General features: G+C 42.0%; 1 protein-coding gene across 1 annotated transcript in view; it reads right to left on the minus strand.

Annotated features, from left to right (window-relative positions):
• The window catches only part of LOC126267285 (uncharacterized protein C6orf132 homolog), a 285,985-nt gene that overhangs the window by 73,027 nt on the left and 187,042 nt on the right, over nt 1-25,916 (minus strand). The window contains exon 2 of the mRNA XM_049972356.1: nt 20,395-20,529. The gene's annotated coding sequence lies outside the window, so the exon portion shown is untranslated. The remainder of the gene's footprint in view (nt 1-20,394; nt 20,530-25,916) is intronic.

The raw sequence follows: 25,916 nt of genomic DNA on the forward strand, positions 1-25,916 counted from the left end.
ACGGTGTCCGAAGTTAAATGTTTCAGTGAAACATAAAAACCTTTCCAAATTGAAACAGACTTGAGGCAGAGGAATGGAATGTCTCAATCGCTATTCAATTGCCTTTTGTAGAAAGTAGTACGTTAATGGAGACAAATAAACTGAAACTTGGAAGAAACAGAGAAACTTGAAACAGACTGCTTGGATTTTTGATGATGATTTGAAATTCTTAGCAGAGGACGTAAGATGCTACGAAAAGGATAACTGTTATTCAAATGATATCAGTAAAAAAATTACTACAAATCTCATATGAAGAAAGAGTATCCATGACCAATGTTAAGCATACAGCAAAATATGATGGAATTAGAATCAAAATATGGAAAAACAAAGAAATTTTCGGAATTCAAATGCTAGAAACAAATAATCGAGCCAAAACCTCTGCATGAGGCAGCTAACATAAATAGAGACCCGAAAATGGAAATGGCATTTCCTTTAACAACGAACACGTACACTAATACATCCTTATCTGTTTTTACAAAACTGAGGCATTACAATCTGCTGATTAAAACTGGGTGTCTTTGTACCTCAAAATGTCTCACCGTTAACTCAGCCAACAGTTAAATAATTTGGAGAGGAAAAAAAGAAGAATTATTCGAAAAATTTTGTTTGCAAAGTATGAAAATGGAGTACGGGAACTGAGAAGCAAAAGGAAGTGTGTGAAAAAAATCTGAGTATTATATGTAATAAGAAAACGAAGAATTGCATTTCATGACAACTAAAAAGATTGGATGACAAGAGGATGACTAAAATATATTCTACTTTCTTGACAAAAACCCAAATTTCGTGTATTATACTCGTGTAACATACGTTGTGTCAGAAACCAGTCAAAATAAATATAGGATTTTTCTCACCAAATAATAGCTTTAATAAAAATAAGTTTCTGACCCTTTTTTCCTACGTCATACAGGAGGTTAATAAGTGAGTGAAGCATGTAAACCATCGTCTATAACGCAATTACAGATAAAATTTGATGTGTATGAGTGTTCGTGACTACAGCAGCAATTCCGAAACGAAAAGAACATTTTGGAATTATACGGATAGTCGCCCCTTGACAGATCTTGGAGACGGCTACTTTGTTTGTAAGTAATTGTTTACCATACTTGATTTCCTATTATGATATTACCACATTAAGATTTTGAGAATCTTTCTTCCTTGTTCTGGAATTATTCCGTTTCTTCACCGAATCAGCATGTTAGTCTGCTTCGGCAACGGTAGTGTTACAGGCTAGTCAAGGCCCTCCAGTCACTATCCCACCTCTTTGTGTCAATTGTTTTTCATGAGAGAGTATGACAGCACTTAGGAAATGTTTGCGAATTATGTGAATGAGGCAAGATGTGGGCACTAGCCCAGTTTTCACCTAGTCGTCATACGAGTAAAAACACATCCAGACTGGGCATTAGATCGGGTCACGTCGTTAATCCACCGAGTGGGTTCTATCAGGGTCCTGCGTGCTTATCCGCATTCCGGAAGCGTTTAACTAACATTTGCAGCTGTCTGCACGTGCGACATTGAGATCTTGAAAATGTTCCGTCACAAGATGGAGTCATGCGGTGTAACATGTGAATACCTTGTATAATAACGCCCACCTCGGAAGAGTTGCAACCCAGTTCTGTTTAGAAATTCATAACTATTTGTATCAACACACCAAATGCGCATTGTGCTGATTTTCTTCTTCTTGAAAGTCTGTCATTTGAGCAGTCTTCCCTTTTTTTGGAATTGATCCCATAACACTATTTCCATTACATTTGAATCAAGGTGGAACGCCTAATCTGTCATGGAACAGAAAAAAAATACTTACATGTTACACCCAGCGATAGAATTTATTATGGTTAATTAGGATGCCCTTGTTGAAAAGCACGTCCTGATATACTGCTGTGAAGCGCTCGTTTGTCAATGAGTACACATTCACCTGTCGTCACTGTTACCAATAAACTGTTTTTATCTGCGAATGCTAACAACACATCCAAAAAAATCTGACATCTCGAGCATACAGGTGCCATTAATTTTATATGTTTATCGTTTAGGACACCGACACACTTGGGCAGGTCCCTCAGTGCGCAGAAACTGCTAAATACTATATCTCACGGGGCTGCAGTTTATTGCTTCTCACTGAATGATGTCCTTCACTTTGTGTGACAAAACATTTTTCATGCACCATTTAACTATTCTGGAAATCGTCGGATTATATACATAATATGCTATAGTACTGTTTCAATTGTAATGGTAGCATCCAATATCTTCTTCACCGTTGAACATCTACAAGTGGCAAAATATGGAGTACATCACTGTGTGGATATAGTGTAGACGGCATATTTGTCTCTATTCCGTAGCACGACCGTGTCACGCCTGCCTTTGAGGCTGTCGGTCATCATTTTGTGTAGCTGCTGTGAGCTAAAGTTGATGGTGTAAGCTTCAGCGACAATTTTTTCTTTATCTGAAGGTACTCAGATTGAGATCCTCCACTCTGAGCCAAAATTTTACTCTGAAGTTGTGGGATACTTCGAAATATGTTGCCAGGAGTACGTCATGCACCCGATTCTGTAGAACAGCTGTCGTATGGCTGCTAGGTTGCTCTGAGTTTAGAAGTTGTCAGTGCAAGAGCTAACGGTTAATAAGAATCAGAGAAAATCGACCCCAGTGGTGAGTTTTATATTGACAGAGATACTGTCGATACAACAGCATCAATTCTTCCACGAAAAAGAAAGAAAAGAGATTGAAGGTTCAAATGGCTCTGAGCCCTATGGCACTTAACATCTTAGGTCATCAGTCCCCTAGAACTTAGAACTAGTTAAACCTAACTAACCTAAGGACATCACACAACACCCAGCCATCACGAGGCAGAGAAAATCCCTAACCGCGCCGGGAATAGAACCCGGGAACCCGGGCGTGGGAAGCTAGAACGCTACCGCACGACCACGAGATGCGGGCAGAGATTGAAGGAAGCACATAGCCTAGTTTAGCGCGAAAAGCTGAGTTAGAGTAAAATGAGCCATCAACGTTCTCTGTTACACAAAGCCATTAGCTTATCCTTTTCTGTTTGATATTTCGTTACAGATTAATCCAAGTGAAGTACGCATTTAATCTTTGTTAATTATTTCGCAGCACTGTAGAGTTATGCAGTAGTCTCTGTCACCAGCGAGCAGATCTCAAAAGATAAAGCCCTTTTACGCAGCTCTGTGGGTGACGACAGGTATTGTCGTACAAGTAATTATAACTCGCAGCTTCGCACTTTTGTAACAGGTACAGCTGAGGAGGAAGTGATTGCCTTTTATGAAGGAATACTGCTCTAATATGTGAAACCGAATCAGTTAGGAGGCGTCGGGCACGAAATAGAATGTGTAATCCCAAAAGTTGCGGCCTCAATCGGAATTGTCGTTAGTAGCGCTTCCCACCCAGCTATTACCGGAGCAAGGACACGCAACCGTAGTGAATTATCCATAACGGGTCAGCTAGTTTCTCTTTCACCTAACTGGTACTTCCCGGTATTTCCACTACAAGTAGTGTAAACTGTTTGAGGATTACGCTGGCAAAGTTTTCATATTTGTAATAACACATTACAAGAGCGTTGAGCTTATGGCTGTAATATCATTAAAAAGATTACGCATGCCGTATTCGTAACTGGTGTATGGGTTTCATGAAGTACATTCATCAGTCATGCATAGTCCAGAAATGACAGCGTATTTTCGAACAGGATTGTAAAGTGTATTGGCCCACCCCGTCATATTTGATAAAATACATGTTGGTGACGATTAATTAAAATAGTTGTTAGCCGAAGATACGGCATCAAAGAACAGTGACACCAGCAAAATTTTGGGTGTCATCAACATCAGACTGAGAGTTGACATCGGCCCTCTATGGCATCGTTAATTCTTAGTGGACAAAAAGAATAAATCTGTAAGCATTCACTCTTTATTTCCTAATGCTATTTACTGTAAATGATGTTATGAAAGCATAATCTAGCGAACAGAAAATATTAAAGTTTTAATTTGTATGTAGAATAAATCCTTCCACAGGGTTCGCAAGAACTGCAAGCCATAACCGGTACTATAAAATAAAGAGGGAAAACGATATTTTGATTCCCATGAAGTTTGGAAACAAGGATAGAAGTTAAAAATCAATCTTAAAAGTAAACATTCCGAAATTTCAAGAGAAACGCAAGTAACCTATTCGTAACTTCAAGTGATGGCATAAGGATCTAAACACCGCTCCTTGGCAGCAATATCCAACTATTGCGCCAAAAATTTAACTGTTTCGATAGCTTAAAAGTAGCAAATACTAGCATCTAAGTTAAAGAATACCTTCACAATTTGCACCACTGGCCATTAAAATTGCTAAACCACGAAGATGACGTCTTTAACCGACAGGAAGACGATACTGTGATATGCAAATGATTAGCTTTTAAGAGCATTCACATAAGGCTGGGGCCGGTGGCGACACCTACAACGTGCTGACATGAGGAAAGTTTCCAACCGTTTTCTCATACACAGACAGCAGTTGACAGGCGTCACCTGGTGAAACGTTGTTGTGATGCCTCGGGTAAGGAGGAGAAATGCGTACCATCGCGTTTCCGACTTTGATAAAGGTCAGCTTGTAGCCTATCGCGATTATGGTTTATCATATCGTGACACTGCTGCTCGCGTTGGTCGAGATCCAAAGACTGTTAGCAGAATATGGAATCGGTGGGTTCAGGAGGGTAATACGGAACGCCGTGCTGGATCCCAACGGCCTCGTATCACTAGCAGTCGAGATGACAGCCATCTTATCCGCATGGCTGTAACGGATCGTGCAGCCACGTCTCGATCCCTGAGTCAACAGATGGGGACGTTTGCAAGACAACAACCATCAGCATGAACAGTTCGACGATGTTTGCAGCAGCATGAACTATCAGCTCGGAGACCATGGTTGCGGTTACCCTTGACGCTGCATCACAGATAGGAGCGCCAGCGATGGTGTACTCAACGACGAACCTGGCTGCACGAATGGCAAAACGTAATTTTTTCGGATGAATTCAGGTTCTGTTTACAGCATCATGAGGGTCGCATCAGTGTTTGGCGACATCGCGGTGAACGCACATTGGAAGCGTGTATTCGTCACCGCCATACTGGCGTATCACCCGGAGTGATGGTATGGGGTGTCATTGGTTGCACGTCTCGGTCACCTCTTGTTCGCACTGACGGCACTTTGAACAGTGGACGTTACATTTCAGATGTGTTACGATCCATGGCTCTACCCTTCATTCAATCCCTGCGAAACCCTACATTTCAGCAGGATAATGCACGGCCGCATGTTGCAGGCCTGTATGGGCGTTTCTGGATACATAAAATGTTCGACTGCTGCCCTGGCCAGCACATTCTCCAGATCTCTCACCAAATTAAAACGTCTGGTCAATGGTGGCCGAGCAAACTGGATCGTCACAATACTCCAGTCACTACTCTTGATGAACTATGGTATCGTGTTGAAGCTGCATGGGCAGCTGTACCTGTACACGCCATCCAAGATCTGTTTGACTCAATGCCCAGAGGTATCAAGGCTGTTATTACGGCCAGATTTGGTTGTTCAGGGTACTGATTTCTCAGGATCTATGCACACAAGTTGCGTGAAAATGTAATCACATGTCACTTCTAGTACAATATATTTGTCCTATGAATGTCCGTTTATCATCTGCATTTCTTCTTGGTGTAGCAACTTTAATGGTCAGTAGTGTAATATACAAACATATTTCAGTAAAAAACAGTCCTTGTGTTAATACGGAAGAGCTTTTCGGAAAGTAAGAAGCGATCGGTAGCCAAATAGAGGCCACAGAGAAAATCCGGAGATGCTTTGCACAATTGTGTTGGGAAGTGTTTCTACTATGCCCCTGGACAACACCACGTCATTCTTCTCAGTTCTGAGAGCATAAAGATGCTAGAAAATAATATCTTCCGCCAAGTATGGGTGCCTCGCCAGAGATTTTGCCTGATTTCATGCAACCCCACATAACGTAACTGTTATGCATTTCCTTCTTCATGACCGTTCTTAGCCGCACACTGCAGAGACATTGAGGACGCTCCTGCGGCGTTTTCGATGGGAAGTGTTTGCTCAGCACCATACAAAACGGACTTGACTCCCTCTGACTTTCTTCTCTGCTTAAAAGACCCGCTGGCTATGAAGACAACATTTTGGCGGCACAGCAGTAAAGAGACGTGCAGTATGAGTTATGCTATGAAGACAACATTTTGGCTCAGAAAACAAGAATCCGTCCAGCGTAGAAATTGTCGAAAAGCGCAGGAGGCTGTCTTCTACCACGAGAGTGTTGGAAAGATTGCACAACGCTACGACAAAAATCTAAGTCGTAACAGAGACTATATAGAAAAGTTGCTGGAAGGAGTAGCTAACATTTGCAAACAAAACGGTTTTGATTGACACTGTGGTTTCGATTTCGAGACCAATCATTCGAATAGCCCTCGTATGTAGGAAAATTTCGTTTAATGTCCAAATTTGATGTTCGTTTTGCTCATGTGCTGAGCTTCGAACAATTCCGACAGATGTCTCACAAGGGCTGAGTGCACCCCCCTTGACAACAGCGCTCGTGAGACCGCATGATAACCCAACCAACCAACCAGCCAACCAACCCCAGTCCGAAAACACATGATTTCGGTGATCTGACGGGAACCGGTGTTACCACTGTAACAAGACCGCTGGCACTTCCATCTATTGGGAGCATATAATGGTTTGAAGATGACGTGACCGTATTCCATGATGTCAAAACATTACAACAATCACGGAAGACATACTGTTACCCACAGGGAATATAATTATGCTGTTACTGACGGCTGGCGTAAGGTCAATGACCATGTGAGCTGTAGCGCCTCACATCATGCCTATTCAGATCGTGACAGCAGTAAAGAGACGTGCAGTATGAGTTATGCGCAAGACGTTGGCGTCAGATGCCCGAGAGTACACGTATTTAGTTTCGATGTGATCTGCTAGAGGTCACTATCTGACGTACACTTTTTGAATTGCAGTAAAAGTACTGTCAATTTTATTTGCAGTTCTGTTTGTTTAATTTTCTAATTGCTTATTGAGCACTATTATAATGGCTCTTAGTTATGAGAGTGAATGAAGGTCTGTAGCTGAAATACCTTGAATTAACTGGTCTCGTGAGGAACGTTCGAGAATGACTTGTGTTCGTTAAGTCGTTCATAGCGGAAAATTTATTATAAACTATTTTGCCAGTTTATGGTACTGTGGAAATGGGATTATAATTTCGTCAAAGTATGCGATCTGAAGTTTTCCCGGCGTATTTTCAATTTGAACAGTTCTCGGGTATCCGACCGGGTAGCGTCGTAATTTCTCCACAATATTTCGGCAGACGTACACGCTGGTTCCTGACGAATGCTGTGCTGTTCCTCTCTGTGTCTTTATTGCGGCTGGCGCGGCGGCTACTGGAGGTGGTGGGGGAAGCGGCGCCTGGGTCTGAACTGGGGTCTGCAGTCTCCCTGTTGCAGCTGTCGGGGTCTGTCCTCGATCTCTGGGACCGCATCTTTCTCTCCAGGCTGAGTGCAGGGTTCCAGACCTGACTAAGTTGAAAGCCGCTGTCTTTATTAATTAGATCGATCCTATTAATAATCGACCGGCCGCACTAAAGACACCAGGAGAGGAACGGTGGAGGGGGTAACGGTTAGTATATATAGGGCGCCGAGAGGAACAACACAGCATTCGTCAGGAACCACCTGAAGATGGTAGCGAGTACGTCTGCCGAAATATTGTGAAGAAATTACGACGATACCCGGTAGGATACCCGAGAACTGTTCAAATTCGTTAAAGTAGTTTTGTTAAGAAGGATTTCATTTTATAGTTGTGGGTTATCAAAATTTATTTTCGTTAATTTATTGTTCAAATTCAGTGGGACATTTTGATTGTTCTGCGTATATGCGCGGGATTTAGCGGGCTTGATGCTGCTTTCCGACAGGCTGTGATGTTTCTCTGCGAATCAGAAATTAGTATATTCGCGAGTATTTTGGAAAAGCAGAAGTTTCTTGTGTGTAGAACGACGAGTGGAGTCGCCGTTTAGACCTGTTAGTGATCGGACCTATTGATATGTCCTCCAGTGAAAATTATTAACATTGTGATATGTCGGTACCGAAAGTCTGAGAAGTGCCTTAAAGTGTGGGAGAGAGTTCCATTTGAGGCAAGACGTATCTGGTACGGATCCCACACTGCTGAGCAGTATTCAAGCAGTGGGCGAACAAGGGTACTGTAACCTACTTCCTTTGTTTTCGGATTGCATTTCCTTAGGATTCTTCCAATGACTCTCAGTCTGGCATCTGCTTTACCGACGATCAACTTTATATGATCTTTCCATTTTAAATCACTCCTAATGCGTACTCCCAGATAATTTATGGAATTAACTGCTTCCAGTAGCTGACCTGCTATTTTGTAGCTAAATGATAAGGGATCTATCTTTCTATGTATTCGCAGCACATTACACTTGTCTACATTGAGATTCAATTGCCATTCCCTACACCATGCGTCAATTCACTGCAGATCCTCCTGCATTTCATTACAATTTTCCATTGTTACAACCTCTCGATACACCACAGCATCATCTGCAAAAAGTCTCAGCGAACTTCCGATGTCATCCACCAGGTCATTTATGTATACTGTTGATAGCAACGGTCCTATGACACTCCCCTGCGGCACACCTGAAATCACTCTTACTTCGGAAGACTTCTCTCCATTGAGAATGACATGCTGCGTTCTGTTATCTAGGAACTCCTCAATCCAATCACACAATTGGTCTGATGGGCCATATTCTCTTACTTTGTCCATTAAATGACTGTGGGGAACTGTATCGAACGCCTTGCGGAAGTCAAGAAACACGGTATCTACCTGTGAACCCGTGTCTATGGCCCTTTAGTCCCGTGGGCGAATAGCGCGAGCTGGGTTTCACTCGACCGTCTTTTTCGAAACCCGTGCTGATTCCTACACAGTAGATTTCTACTCTCCAGAAAAGTCATTATACTCGAACATAATACGTGTTCCAAAATTCTACAACTGATCGACGTTAGAGATATAGGTCTATAGGTCTGCATATCTGTTCGACGTCCCTTCTTGAAAACAGGGATGACCTGTGCCTTTTTCCAATCCTTTGGAACGCTGCACTCTTCTAGAGACCTACGGTACACCGCTGCAAGAAGGGGGGGCAAGTTCCTTCGCGTACTCTGTGTAAAATCGAACTGGTATCCCATCAGGTCCAGCGGCCTTTCCTCTTTTGAGCGATTTTAATTGTTTCTCTATCCCTCTGTCCTCTATTTCAATATCTACCATTTTGTCATCTGAGCGACAGTCTAGACAAGGAACTACAGTGCAGTCTTCCTCTGTGAAACAGCTTAGGAAAAAGACATTTAGTATTTCGGTCTTTAGTCTGTCATCCTCTGTTTCAGTACCATTTTGGTCACAGAGTGTCTGGACATTTTGTTTTGATCCACCTACCGCTTTGACATAAGACCCAAAATTTCTTAGGATTTTCTGCCAAGTCAGTACATAGAATTTCACTTTCGAATTCATTGAACGCCTCTCGCATAGCCCTCCTCTCACTACATTTCGCTTCGCGTAATTTTTGTTTGTCTGCAAGGCTTTGGCTATGTTTATGTTTGCTGTGAAGTTCGCTTTGCTTCCGCAGCAGTTTTCTAACTCGGTTGTTGTACGACGGTGGCTCTTTTCCATCTCTTACGATCTTGCTTGGCACATACTCATCTAACGCATATTGTACGATGGTTTTGAACTTTGTCCACTGATACTCAACACTATCTGTACTTGAGACAAAACTTTTGTGTTGAGCCCTCAGGTACTCCGTGATCTGCTTTTTGTCACTTTTGCTAAACAGAAAAATCATCCTACCTTTTTTAATACTTGTATTTATGGCTGAAGTCATCGATGCAGTAACCGCTTTATGATCGCTGACTCCCTGTTATGCATTAACTGTTTCAAATAGTTCGGGTCTGTTTGTCACCAGAAGGTCTAATATGTTATCGCCACGAGTCGGTTCTCTGTTTAACTGCTCGAGGTAGTTTTCAGATTAAGCACTTAACAAAATTTCACTGGATTCTTTGTCCCTGCCACCCGTTATGAACGTTTGAGTCTCCCAGTCTATATCCGGCAAATTAAAATATCCACCCAGAACTATAACATGGTTGGGAAATCTACTCGAAATATGTTCCAAATTATTCTTCAGGTGCTCAGCCACAACAGCTGCTGAGCCCAGGGGCCTATAGAGACATCCAATTACCATGTCTGGCTCTGAGCACTATGCAACGTAACTTCTGAGGTCATCAGTCGCCTAGAACTTCGAACTAATTAAACCTACCTAACCTAAGAACATCACACACATCCATGCCCTAGGCAGAATTCCAACCTGCGACCGTAGCGGTCTCTCGGCTCCAGACTGTAGCGCGTAGAACCACACGGCGACTCCGGCCGGCCCTCGGGATTACAGGCCAAGTATTAAGACATCGGGGAGTAACTTCTATGATAATATATGAATCTATAGAGGATGAAAACTTTAGGGAAGACAGGAGATTTGAATGTTGTTGTTGTTGTTGTTGTCTTCAGTCCTGAGACTGGTTTGATGCAGCTCTCCATGCTACTCTATCCTGTGCAAGCTTCTTCATCTCCCAGTACCTACTGCAACCTACATCCTTCTGAATCTGCTTAGTGTATTCATCTCTTGGTCTCCCTCTACGATTTTTAACCTAAACACTGCCCTCCAATCCTAAATTTGTGATCCCTTTATGCCTCAGAACTTGTCCTAACAACCGGTCCCTTCTTCTTGTCAAGTTGTGCCACAAACTCCTCTTCTCCCCAATGGTATTCAATATCTCCTCATTAGTTATGTGATCTACCCATCTAATCTTCAGCATTCTTCTGTAGCACCACATTTAGAAAGCTTCTATTCTCTTCTTGTCCAAACTAATTATCATCCATGTTTCACTTCCATACATGGCTACACTCCAAACAAATACTTTCAGAAACGACTTCCTGACACTTAAATCTATACTGGATGTTAACAAATTTCTCTTCTTCAGGAACGCTTTTCTTGCCATTGCCAGTCTACATTTTATATCCTCTCTACTTCGACCATCATCAGTTATTTTACTTCCTAAATAGCAAAACTCCTTTACTACTTTAAGTGTCTCATTTCCTAATCTAATTCCCTCAGCATCACCCGATTTAATTTGACTACATTCCATTATCCTCGTTTTGCTTTTGTTGATGTTCATCTTATATCATCTTTTCAAGACACTTTCCATTCCGTTCAACTGCTCTTCCAAGTCCTTTTTCTGTCTCTGAAGGAATTACAATGTCATCAGCGAACCTCAAAGTTTTTACTTCTTCTCCATGAATTTTAATACCTACTCCAAATTTTTCTTTTGTTTCCTTTACTGCTTGCTCAATATACAGATTGAATAACATCGGGGAGAGGCTACAACCCTGTCTCACTCCTTTCCCAACCACTGCTTCCCTTTCATGCGCCTCGACTCTAATAACTGCCATCTGGTTTCTGTACAAATTGTAAATAGCCTTTCGCTCCCTGTATTTTACCCCTGCCAACTTTAGAATTGGAAAGAGAGTATTCCAGTCAACATTGTCAAAAGCTTTCTCTAAGTCTACAAATGCTAGAAATGTATGTTTGCCTTTTCTTAATCTTTCTTCTAAAGTAAGTCGTAAGGTCAGTATTGCCTCACGTGTTCCAACATTTCTACGGAATCCAAACTGATCCTCCCCGAGGTCCGTATCTACCAGTTTTTCCATTCGTCTGTAAAGAATTCGCTTTAGTATTTTGCAGCTGTGACTTATTAAACTGATAGTTCGGTAATTTTCACGTCTGTCAGCGCCTGCTTTCTTTGGGATTGGAATTATTATATTCTTCTTGAAGTCTGAGGGTGTTTCACCTGTCTCATACATCTTGCTCACCAGCTGGTAGAGTTTTGTCATGACTGGCTCTCCCAAGGATGGGAGAGATTGGAATATCGCCAACAAATAATTGAAGATGTAGGGTGAAAATGCTTCCCTTACTTGAAGGTTTTGAGACAAGAGAGGAAAGTGTAGCTGGCCGCACAAGCCAGTCAGAAGACTGATGAAGAACAAAATTAGTTTCCTTAGAATAGCATCTCGGTGATCTTTAAATGAATCTTCGGTTCCGCCATTAATCATAGGTGAGCCACTATTTCGACAACGTTTATACACAGTAGCTCAGTTCTCAATACTCACTTTCACTACGAAGACACGCAGACACTTAGGAATATTCATACTGCTACTTACTTAGAAATCAGTTTCTCTTTAGAATTATATTAATACCTTAAGCTGCCGACGGGCTTTGATATATATCAACGGGACAGGTGAAAATGTGTGCCCGGACCGGGGCTCTAACCTGGGATCTCCTGCTTACATGGCAGACGCTCTATCCATCTGAGCCACCGAGGGCACACGAGATAGCGCGACTGCGGAGACTATCTCGCGCATCACCATCACAAGTCCGAAATAACAGACACCATATCCATGTAAATGTGCAGTTCTTCTGTTACTTTACTACAGGAACAAAAGTTTTCTTTAATTAAGCACTACGGAGAGCGAAATTCCCTTACATTTATGCTTTTTGAGACACAAACACACCATTCATTGGGCCGGTTTAGGCTATAAATTTGGTCTCTGCATAAGCCATGATGCTTAAGCGTCGTGGTTAATATGACTAAGGATTCTGCGTACGCTCTCTTCAATATACACTAATTACGCCATACTGTCTAAGATTTATGGTTCCTTAAGAGGTGTATAGTACATGTCGATCACCATCCTAGATGGATACTTTCGATTTTCTATAAAGTAGTGGGGTACATATCGTACATCTATATAGCAGCACATCACGGGAGTTACGGTATCATATACTGTTGACCTCGCCTCTATTACGTGATTGTAACAATAAGATTCGTAAGTGAATAGATGGTTTTTCTCGTACGACTAATTCAAGAATATATTGTGGTACAATTATAAATTTTCTGTTATACACACTACTACATCATTTTCATTAATGTAACAGGAGTTACCGAGAGGATAACAAGATACATGTTTGAAAATTATGAAGTAAATCATGCAGACATCACAACGTTAACAGCTGACAAAGTAAAAAGTGGCAGTCCGTTAATTTGCCAAAAAATTGTTGGTGAGTACTGGGAGCTCTCTAATAACGTCCGTGAGAGAGCCCTTTTCTTTTCTGTTTTTCGCAGTTCTGCTTATGAAGATACAGAAAGCGAAATTAGAAATTTTAAAGAGACACGGAGAGATCGAATCTTTCTTCTCTCTATAGAAGGGAACGCAGAGGCTTGTGACGTCACATAATAGTGTGATGTATTCAACAACAGTCTGTATATGTTCACGGCATACATTCCGACACCTTCTGATTTGTTTTAAATATGAGTACTCTCATACGGAAAGAACACTGAACTTTTAGGAAAGTGCATCGGAAACAGAACGACAAAATATTAGACACGAGGTCAACGTTGTAAAAAATGCACAGGATTAGACGGAATGTAAAAGAAATACAAATGACTAAAAGCTAATTGCAGTAGCTCCCATAATCACAGATTTTCGAAATACTTTTTGCTACTCTCAGTAAGAGAGAGGGCATTATCATTACTGTCATTTTCAGCCTATTTCAGATAAATACGCCGGATGCGTAGAAACTTTGTGAAAGTAGACCATACAGCCACTTACTCGTCTCTTCGCTTGCTAACAGTTTTTTTTAACTTCGTTTCCCTATCGCTTGTAATAAAACACTTTGCTGACCATAATAACTGCAATATCGTGGGGGTGAAGAGAGACACGCAACAAACTTTAAATTGGTGCCAATCGTTAAATACGTTGTTTATGCAAATGATGCGTTTCAATGCAACTGCACAAAACAGTAATCGGTTTCATCAAACATATACTTTAAATGAGTAAAGGTTATACAGCGGGGTTCCCATTCAGTAATCATATTTTGATGTACATTGTCAGCGAGAAGATCGCAATTTGCTTCGTATAAGAAAGAGAGAAGTCTGTAAGATCATACTGCAGTTCGACAGCAGCATGATTTTGGGCTATTGAAAATGCAGTAGAGTGTTCAGCGACAAGGCTGCAGCACAGCAGTTCGACGTTTGTTGCCTGCGAAAATGGCACTGATGGGTTCAGGAAGGCCAGTTCACCGCCACGCAGGATCTCTTCGGCCCCGTGCAACTAGCGCTCGAGAGGAGACACTTGTTACCTGCTCGGCCGTACAGCATATACAGCCATATTATGGTCCTTCAGTTAGACAGAGGGCTTCTTTACAATAAGACAAGTTTACACATGGACGGAGCGTCAACTTGTGACCTACCATGGATTGTCAGCACGGTAATTTTTGTTGTGGTTTCCTTCGACGTGGAATCAGAAAGGCTCACTGACAATGATTTGTCGAACTTCGGCACTCGACACAACTACTGTACCCCGTGGTGTTGTCGCCTGCATGACGGAATAAATTCTTGGGTCACTTTCAGTGAGGTGTATGAACTGTTTCTGGAGGAATGCCATGCCATTCTTTCTCAAGAACAGACATCACACAGTGATGATGGACACTACCGTCAAAAACGAAGTCGACGATCTAACTCATAACAAAGGTGTTGGATTGAGGACGGGACTCTGGGTAGGCCAGTAGGCCAGACCACTTCACTTCATGAATGTCATCTTCCACAAACCCTTGCCTCAGAGACGCCACTTTATGACATGCTGACACCAACAACCAGAGCCTCCGATTTGTTCCTGTACTGTACGCAGCAGGCAATTTTATAAAATGTCTCCATTTCTTCCTGCATTTGCCGTTTTCATAAGCGCGATAAAGGGACTAAACACAAATCACGAAAAATATCCCTTCTACGTACTTCACTGCTGGCACTAAAAATGATGGCAGGTAAAGTTCTCTAGGCAAACGCAAACTTTTCTATCGGATTGCATTAGGAAATCACTCGTTTCCAGTCATTTGTTCGACATTGGCATCGCTCTTTATACCAGCTCAAGAGTCGCTTAGCACTGACGTTAGAAATGTGTGGGTGATTTCCCGTTGCCCTATAATCATGAAATATGGGAAGAAGCGTTTGTCCCAGGTAGCTGAGTGGTCAGCGCGACAGAATGTCCATCCTAAGTGACCGGTTTCTGTTCCCGGCTGGGTCTGAGATTTTCTCCGCTCAAGGGCTGGTTGTTGTGTTTTCCTAATTATCATAATTTCATCCCCATTGACGCGCAAGTCGCCGAAGTGGCCTCAAATCGGAAGACTTGAAACTGGCGAATGGTCTACTCATCGGGAGGCCCTCGACATTTTCATTTTTTATAGCAAGAATCAAAAGGTTTTAGAAAAAAATAAAGGAAAAAATCATAAAAATGTTAAATTCTAATTATAACACTTGAAAATATCTTTTTGTTCTTGGTTGTCTGTCTGTATGTCAGTCCGTCTGTTTCGACCGCCTTTTTCCAGGAACAGGAAGATGTATTGCATTGTGCCTACAGTCCCTTGGTAGTGCAAAAAGTTTAAGCTTCTAAGCTGTGGGGTTGTTCTGGGGGAGGAAATCAGACAGCAAGGTCATATGGTCTCATCGGATTAGGAAAGGACGGGAAGGATGTCGGCTGTGCCATTTCAAAGGAGTGTCCCGGCATTGGCTTACAGCTATTTAGGGAAATCACGGAACACCTAACTCAGGATGACTGGACACGGGGTTGAACCGTCGTACTCCCGAATGCGAGTCCAGTGCGAAGCATTTAAGTAAATCCAATCAAAATATACCGTCCTTCATGTGACGTATTTTGATAATTCCAAACTCACTCTTTACGTTATTGAGTAAGTACTGAACACTTCGAGCGCAGGTACGACTCGCGCTTGTCCGATAATTTAAGTGATGGCGTTCAGTTTTTGTGTGCTCCAGTTTTTTTTATGGAATTACAAAAATTACTCCGGGAAATTAAGGTTTATCGTATATGAAAACATGTTCCAAGGTAGAGCATGGTCATGTACCGAGGAACTAAATGAAATCGAGAAAAAGTTGTCAGTTCTGTATTTAATAGTCAATCAATTACGTTATTAATTTAGAACACAGCAGTATTAATCAGCGAGACAAAGTCAAGCAGATTTTCTAAAACCAGATAAAAGCTAAATACATTTTGAAATATAAGCTATTGGAAACTAACACTAATTTCCATTTTCAAGAGAGATAAAACTTTTGAGACATTAAAGTAGCTTAGTTCATACGGAAATATCACATGTTACGTGGTAGAACACCTCCTTATGTTTCAAGGCTTACCTTGCCACATATACATGACTATTTCTGTAAGTGTTCAGCGTTTTTCACGTAAATAAAGTTGTACCGGAAGAATTAACAATATATTCCAAATAGCTTTAAGATATTATGCAGCACCTAAATGGGTAGAACGGTATGTACTGCAAATGTTGGCCGGCCAGTGTAGCCGAGCGGTTCTAGGCGCTTCAGTCTGGAACCGCGCGACCGGTACGGCCGCAGACTCGAATCCTGCCCTGGGCATGGGTGTGTTTGATGTCCTTAGGTCAGTTTGGTTTAAGTAGTTCTAAGTTCTAGTGGACTGATGACCTCTGCTGTTAAGTCCCATAGTGCTCAGAGCCATTTGCACCACTTTTTTGCAAATGTTGCTCAAAATACAACGCGTGTCTAACAACAACAAAAATTGTAGAAAACGACGTAAATTGCTCATGGTGGTCTTTAGTGCGCATTCCTCCATGTCATTCTGAAATAAGTCACTAAACTGAAATACCAACCAAAAAGCAAATATGGACAACCATCAGTATGGAATGACGACAATGAACATTTGTGCGTGACCGGGACTCGAACCCGGATTTCGCGAGTGAGCCATTTGGCTGTAAGTGCATGACTCATGGCAAAACCCAGACTTCCATATGCCGCCAACCATGCGTCTACAGCCTGCATTCACTCATAAATTATGGATATTCCTGTACGGGGGAGACAGTTTAGTTGAAAGTCGCTTGCCCTGTGTCGGCGGACAAACACGATACGGCAGTGCCTGTACGAAGTACGTTGCAAACTTCCTTTGGTCAAGCACATATCCGGGTTCGACTCTCGGTCAGGTGCAAATTTTCATTGTCATCTTTGATTTCTACAGCTGATGGTTGTCCAGTATCACAAATAACGTATTTCATAAACGGCTGTAGTCGTCGCAGTGCCCCATTCTTTGGACGTACATGCATTTGCAACGGAACTTCGCATCGTAATACGGAAACTCACAGGCACTGCAACATCAAAAAAAAAAATAAATAAAAAGACAACATCATGTGTTCCTACATAGACTACGTACAACACTCTCCCATACTGGGCCACATCAACTGGTGAACAACCTCATCACCTCCGCGCTTTGGAACCACAACCCACTTTCCCACACACATACTTCAGCATGGGCGAAGAATCACTGAGAATTGTACTTCGGCCTAATCCTCGACAAAGCAGTGATCTATACTCACCTTCAACAAGATAATGTTCTGCAAAATCTCTGCTTTTGTTCGGACTGGACTTCCGTCTCTAAATATAACAGTACTCGTTTTTAAACAGATTTTCGTACACCCACATCTTACAAAAGAAAATTAAACTGAAAGGATACAATGACGACATATGTACATCGAACGAGGACAAATAATTTGGTGTTGTGGTAAATAGTTCCTTATTATCGACAATTTTCTTCTGCAGATGAAACCCATAATTTTCATTAATCATAGATTATAGACTGAAAACGTAGTGAACTATATGGAAACAAACAAAGTCACAATATCCAAGAACGAACAACTTACTTTAATATGACTAATTGCGGCATTAAGCCTATCGTCAGTCGTTTGTCCTGTGTTCTTTTCTATGTTATATTTTTAATTACGAAGGGAAAACATGTTTTGAAATCAAATTGGTACTCATGAAAAAAGTAATTCCTCTGTGTTACTCTGGATAAAGAATTATTCCCTGAATAAAGAACAGGTAAGACAGCAGAAGACAAGTATGACGTAAGTTGTTGATGAGATCAGGCAAGAAACCAGTGGCAGATAAATACGTCATTCGTTTGTTTGGGATGTCACTGTTACCTTTCTTTCTTTTGTCTTCAGTTGGAAGACACTGTTTAGCCATCGATAATTATTTTGCTTAGCTATGAACAATTACATTTTTCATCGTAACAGGGAAGACATTACTCCACAGTAACTGAAAAACATTTCTTCTTTATTATTAAAAAAGCGAAAGCACCTTAGTATCTGTTCACAAATGTAGTAATCCAGTTTTTCTCTACTAAACCGTTTGTAAGTATGTTGGTAAGGTCAATACTCGTTTAAAACAAATAGTTTAATATTAACTACTAAATCGGTGATTTCATCTTCTCTATTCATATGTGGTCAAATTTTAAAATTACAAACTAAAATAAATCTTATTACACACTAAGATCTTCGTTATGATTGTTAATTGTAAGCCGAGTAATACTTGTAAACCAAGCTTTCTCACTTCGGAGAGGAGTTGTGCTTTACACTGTCGTAACTTGGAACCAGAGACAATTGAGTGATCAATACCTCCAGCTTCCGAATTGGTTACACACTACTGGCCATTAAAATTGCTACACCGCGAAGATGGCGTGCTATAGACGCAAAATTTAACCGACAGGAAGAAGATACTATGATATGCAAATGATTATCTTTTCAGAGCATTTACACAAGGTTGGCGCCGGTGGCGACACCTACAACGTGCTGACATGAGGAAAGTTTCCAACCGATTTCTCGTACACAAACACCAGTTGACCGGCGTTGCCTGCTGGAACGTTGTTGAGATGCCTCCTGTAAGGAGGAGAAATGCGTACCATCACGTCCGATTGTAGCCTATCGCGATTGCGGTTTATCGTATCGCGACATTGCTGCTCGCGTTGGTCGAGATCAAATGACTGTTACCAGAATATGGAATCTATGGGCTCAGGAGGGTAATACGGAACGCCGTGCTGGATCCCAACGTCCTCGTATCACTAGCAGTCGAGATAAAAGGCATCTTATCCGCATGGCTGTAACGGATCGTGCAGCCACGTCTCTATCCCTGAGTCAACAGATGAGGACGTTTCCAAGACAACAACCATCTGCACGAACAGTTCGACGACGTTTGCAGCTGCATGGACTATCAGCTCGGAGACCATGGCTGCGGTTAGCCTTGACGCTGCATCACAGAAGGGAGCGCCCGCGATGGTCTACTCAACGACGAATCTGGGTGCACGAATGGCAAAACGTCATTTTTTCGGATGAATCCAGGTTCTGTTTACAGCATAATGTGGTCACATCCGTGTTTGGCAACATCGCGGTGAACGCACATTGGTAGCGCGTATTCGTCATCCCCATACTGGCGTATCACCCAGCGTGAATGTATGGGGTGCCATTGGTTGCACGTCTCCTCTTGTTCGCACCTCTTGCTCGCACTGACGGCTCTTTGAACAGTGGACGTTACATTTCAGATGTGTTACGTCCCGTGGCTCTATCCTTCATTCGATCGCTGCGAAACCCTACATTTCAGTAGGATAATGCATGACCGCATGTTGCAGGTCCTGTATGGGCGTTTCTGGATACATAAAGCGTTCGACTGCTACCCTGGCCAGCACATTCTCCAGATATCTCACCAATTGAAAACGTCTGGTCAATGGTGGCCGAGCAACTGGATCGTCACAATACGCCAGTCACTACTCTTGATGAACTGTAGTATCGTGTTGAAGCTGCATGGACAGCTGTACCTGAACACGTCATCCAAGCTCTGTTTGACTCAATGCCCCCTCATGATGAAATGTAGTATCGTGTTGAAACTGCATGGACAGCTGTACCTGAACACGCCATCCAAGCTCTGTTTGACTCAATGCCCAGGAGGTTCAAGGCCGTTATTACGGCCAGTTGTGGTTGCTCTGGGTATTGATTTCTCAGGATCTATGCACCAAAATTGTGTGAAAATGTAATCACATGTCAGTTCTAGTATAACATATTTGTCCAATGAATACCCGTTTATCATCTGCATTACTTCTTGGTGTAGCAACTTTAATGGTCAGTAGTGTATTTAATATACAAATGTCAAGGGTATGACTGTGCAGGGCTCAGCATATAAAGCCAAATTAAACGAGGTATGAGGGGCTGAACACGTCCGTAACATTACTGCATGTAAAATTATTATAAATAGTGCCTTTTTTAATAACGTTACGTGAAAGAATCGAAAGGACTCACAGTTGCTAAACAAGTGTTTGACAGAAAGGAGTGAGTATTCCCGGATCCAGAGTACTCACTTGTCAGCAGAGCAGGCTTCATCGTCACCTGCCCCGGGTGGTCCTCGTGGAGCAGCTAGTGGTAGCGGGACCGCAGGAACCCTCAGAGCCCGGCTGCGTCCAGCCGGCACGGCCGCCGCCGTCGCCGCCGCCTCCCTGCCGAGAAAACAGGTTGCCATGAGAACGGGGAAACGTGCTTGCTCTGTCTGCGTTCTCTCGTCTACACCTCATTCTGCCTGCTCTGAATGTCCCTCTGTATATCTGAAGAAGACGTAACTGTTCAACTGCTTGCTTTCGACCACGAGGTCGTTCTTGTTATTGTCTTGTGATGCTGAAAATGAGATAGTGATAATTGGTATACATGGCAAGATGAAAACGACATTTTTGATTAGAGACTTTTGACGTAAAGTATCCAAGTTTGCAACAAACAAAACCACAGCAGCAAAGTCCCTAAGGCAGTTTCTCAAGCCGACAAAAGAGGCTGAACACAGGAGTAATTATTCGATCCTGTCTTTTTTTTGTTTCTTCAAAGTTCGGTATCTTCTAAGGGGACCAGTAGTGAAAAGCTATCCAAAATCAGCTTTTTAATTTTTGTGTTATGAAATTCTTTGTAGTTTTCGACACGAAAAAGAGTTTACTTTGAAGAAATTGTGTCGAAGAAATTAGGGGAATTTTAAAGTGTTTGCACACATGATGACGTCCTCATGTCACAGAGACAGCACTGTTAAAAACAGAATCTACATATGCATCTACATCTGAACTCCGCAGTCCAGCTGGCGGCAAGTGATGGACGGTACCCCGTACCACTACTTGACATTTCCCTTGCTTTTTCACTCGCAAACAGAACAGAGGTAAAATGACTCTCTGTATCCCTCCGTACTAGCCCTAATTTCTCGTATCTTATATTCGTGCTCCTTAGGCGCAATGTATGTTGGAGGCAATATAATTGTTGAGCAGTCAGCTTCAAATGCAGGTTCTCAAAATTTTCTCAATAGTGTTCCTCGAAAAAAATGTCGCCTTCCCTTCAGGGATTTCCATGTGAGCTCCCAAAACATCTCCGTAATACTTGCGTTTTGTTCGAACCTACCAATAGCAAGTCTAGCAGCCTGCCTCTGAATTGCTTCTATGTCTTTCCTTAATCCGACATTTTACGGATGCTGAACACTCGAATTTTACTAATTTTTCTGTTTTTATGCATTTTTAGTCTCTAATGTCTTAGTGACACAGGATTATTAGAGAATTAACTTTATAGTAGGACTCGTAAGACACAAATGAAGGTTTTAACGACTGTGTATTGGAACGGTTACCAGAAACTCTGCTAGTAGGGTTAAACACATGTGTGCTGGATGTTCCGCTGTGATCCAGTGATGGTGCAGTGACAATGTTTAAGGATATGGAATTGATGGGAGAGCCTGGTGGACTAAATATGCAAAGAAAGTTAATTGACATTGAAAGTAGGAGACACTTCGAAGCAGAGAAATCTATGTTAGAATTCATCAAAGAAGCAAGAATTAGAAGAGGAAAAAGGAGGGAAAACAGTACCAGAAACGAGATGAATATGAACCTAGGATGCATTAGTGTTATGCCTAGTAGGTACAAAGACCATCTTTAACTTGAATCACCCTAAACTGCACTTTTTTGATGATTTGATATACCCTGGTTAGAAACTATTAAAGAAAGAGGGCTGAAATTTAGTATACAGTCTTCAAATACACTTAACTGAAAAATGGATTACCTTATTCCTTAAATTTGAAAATTGAAAAACTTTGAGTTATTTACTGAAATTTTTGGACCGTAATTTATGACGGCAACATGTCTTAAGGCTCTGATTTAAACGTAGTGGTATAAAGCACTTCTACAAAAAAATCTGACATTTACTTTTTTTTTTCGAGGTGTGTGTACCAATGCTGTAGATACACTGCTAATCCAAAACATGATGACCACCAGGCTTAAAATCTTGTTTGTCAGTCTTTTGAACGAAGTACATCACTGATTTCGCGTGTCAGGGATCCCACAGTTTATTCTTGGGTTTGTGGAGGTATGTAGCATTGGACGTCTGCGCGTAGGTCATGTAATTCTAAATTAATAATATGGAAGAGGCCAGAAGGAGACGCATAGAAATGTGAAGCACTGGATGGTAAGGAGCAGTAAACTGAAGCAGTACAAAATTAACAGCAAGAAAAATACGAGAACCATAAAGAACTGGAACACTGAAATGAACGTCACGAGAAGTATAAGCTATTACTTTTGTGCAGTTGCGAGTGTAGAAATACGAGCTCAGCCCTCTGCCGGATACCGACGCACTTACAAAATTATCTTATAAATACCGCGCTATCGTCATCCTTTCTTTTTCATGTTAAGGTGAAAAATTTTCAAGAGAGACGAGCAGCAACAGCGCTCTCCACATTAAAACAAGGAACATGAGCGAGATGGAAACTCTTTGAATGCGACATCCCCTAAGTGGTGGTGTTTAGCGCAATTTTCTATGCTATGCCTCTCCTCATGGTCTTTCAACAAAGTGTCATCTCCCCTTATTGTTTATACTCGAGCCACTTTCTGGCGACAGTGCCACGCTCTCTTTCTTTTCTTGCTTCTCGCCGACGCATTCAGCGCGTGATGCACGCTGACGTCATGAGGCACCGCTTCTTTGAGGAGGGGCGGCGTTGTTAACAATCCTCAGCAGATACCTGCTACAAGCCGCTCGCTACTCGCTCTCTGGCGCCTGCGTCCTCCATGAAGCAGAGCTTTGGTAGCCGCGCTGGAAACAAGCGACGGCGTGAATGGCGCCGTTCGTTACCGCAAAGCTGAGTCTTTCCGCGCCAGGGCACACACCCACACACACACACACACACACACAGAGAGAGAGAGAGAGAGAGAGAGAGAGAGAGAGAGAGAGAGAGAGAGACACATTCGGTTCGTATTTCAGAGGGCCGCCAGTTACTCGGAACTGGGAATCCGGGTGGCAACTCGTAAGCATGACATGAATGCACGTGCGGTTCTGCTGATGAGGTGCGAACCCTCACGTGTCCTCGGCGAGTCTGTCACACGACCGTGGGACACCATCAGTTGCTTTCTGCGCGACTGTGATGACACCGTTAGGGAACCGCGTTCACGGTGCGTCAGCGATCGTTCTTTGAACATCGCCCGCTCTACATAATTTCGAAGCACGTGTGCAAAGGTTCTTCCTGGTATCACGTTCCACTTTACGAATGGACAGCGATCGTTAGAGACTTTCGTTGTTTTTACTCTCAATACAGTCGTTGATATGCAAACTGTTACACCACCATTATGCACACTCCACGCATCACATATTGGTCACTGAAACATTAAACTCCAATATGTCATTTTTTGCTCGAAAGTGTGGGTTTCTGTAAACTTTACCCAATGAAATTTGTGCCTAGTAAAAGTCGAAAGCTACTCCTATTGTTCCATTCCCTGCTGCTGGTGATATCATCCTGTCCTCATCTGACCAGAAATCCTTGTCTTCTTTCCATTTCACTTAACTAACTCCAACTATATGTAGATTAAGAATTAGCATTTCCTTCTCAGGTTTTCTGACTATCTTGCTGCGTTCAAACTTCAGTCTTTCTAAGCACCGAGTCGTAAAATGTTACCCTTTCGCTGGTTATTCAGTCTTTTTCTTGCGGCTACTTCCGTCCCAGGCAGGCCGGTACTCCGAATGGGCGACTAATTCGGAATCTTTTTCCCAACGAAGAGATCGTCACGACACATTTTCAATTAAAGGCCACATTTCTTGTGGGTACCAAATTATCTGTCTGTAATGTAGTGGTTTCCAACGCCTTCTGCGTCCTTATGGCATTGATCATTGCTTATTATTCCATCTTTTAGGGGCAATTTTCCACCTCAAGGGCAAGAAAACGACCTGAATCCAAGTCCTCACTTCCACCCTCGTGCAGAAGGCCTTTAGCATAACATGGGTGATTTCTTATGCTGTAGGTCTTAAACCACCACTGCTGATGGTTTTTACTCAAAATATAAGCAATGGTCAGATTCGAACCCTGTACCGAGAACGTTTAGTTTACTCGTCAAAGACTCTACGTAATGATCACTTAACCACGCTCACAAGGAAACAAGATTGCTGCCATTAGTAATAAAATATTCGTCGTTAGTTATTAGATGTAATAGTGTCGGGAGGCATACAAAATTGTTTAGTTGCTGGTGGACGTCTCAAAATAGCTTTCATATGAAACAAAGTGTCGTCTTTCGTTCATTCCATAGACATACATCAATACGCCACAAGAAACAGTCCATAACTAAATAGACCAATTTCGATTCGATATAGAATACGTAAAAACAATGGTATTGCTTCCAAATATATCTTAAAACATTTGAAGAGGTTATGCTCACGACATTACAAACTAAAATTTAGCATTAACGTTGTGATGATTTCGATTATTTCCACGCCATCCGTTGACTTGTCATTAACAAGCAAAACTAAGAGAACATAAATACCTCTGTGTCAGAGCCGTAGTCATGGAGCTGTCATGGGAGCTGCAAGTGGGAACCACCATAACCAGCACGTGAAGAATTCTCAGTTTACACTGTGTGATCACGACAGCTACATATCTTGCTGGTCGCTAACAGCAATAAATCTCCCATCGCCCCCTGCGAACGGGAGTTCGGATAGAGTTTTGATCAAATGCCTATCCTTAAACGGTCTACCCTAGCGTCCAGCTTCCCTCTTTAATATCAGAGCCTCCCCAAAATAATATCCTGTGCTGTCGATAACGATTGACTGCTACACGTTGCTGAATATTGATACACAATTACGCGTCATTTAATTTAAACCGCCAGCAACACGAAATAATTGAATATGTCATTACTAATGGAAACAACATTTACGTAATGCGCTAACGGAAATTTATTTACACGAACTGAAAATCGTATTGCCTTACATAAAAATTTCAGTGGCGGTGTTTGAGGGAGGGGAGAAAAGCAAATATTCCTCGAGTGTATTTAAATTATGGAGCGACCTAGTACCGTATTCTAAGGTCATAACAAACTCAATTATATATCTAGGCAAATATTATCTTTTCATTAGTCTATGTTAGTATAGACTAAAAATAAAATAAAAGACAGAGAAACATACTACAACAAATGAAATTGTTCTGTATATAACAGTACTCTTCGACATTTACTGTGTAAACGAAAAGAAATCTTTTGTCTGGCAGCCGAGGCGAGAGAGAAAGATCTGGGAATTGCCCGGAAGCTGCTCTGGAATTGGCCTCTTCTCAGTTGTGAATATTCTGTGGCCCATTTTGAAGATTACAAACAAGCCTCAGTATATGTTCTGGTGTCCACATACTGTTAGAAACACACCACTTCATTAAAACCGCTGTTCGGAACGTTGACCGGCAAGGTAGCAGCAAGACAGGTAGTACCACGTTTTTGGATAATCTGTTGCAATAAAAACAGACTAAAAGGTGCTCTTACTGAATATAATAGACAGGATACATCTAGCCTAACAGAATCTTGAAATATTTGTTTGGAAACTATTCTGAAGTGAGAAAACAAAAAGTCAC

Source organism: Schistocerca gregaria, chromosome 4 (genome assembly GCF_023897955.1).
Source record: "Schistocerca gregaria isolate iqSchGreg1 chromosome 4, iqSchGreg1.2, whole genome shotgun sequence".
Taxonomy (NCBI): domain Eukaryota; kingdom Metazoa; phylum Arthropoda; class Insecta; order Orthoptera; family Acrididae; genus Schistocerca; species Schistocerca gregaria.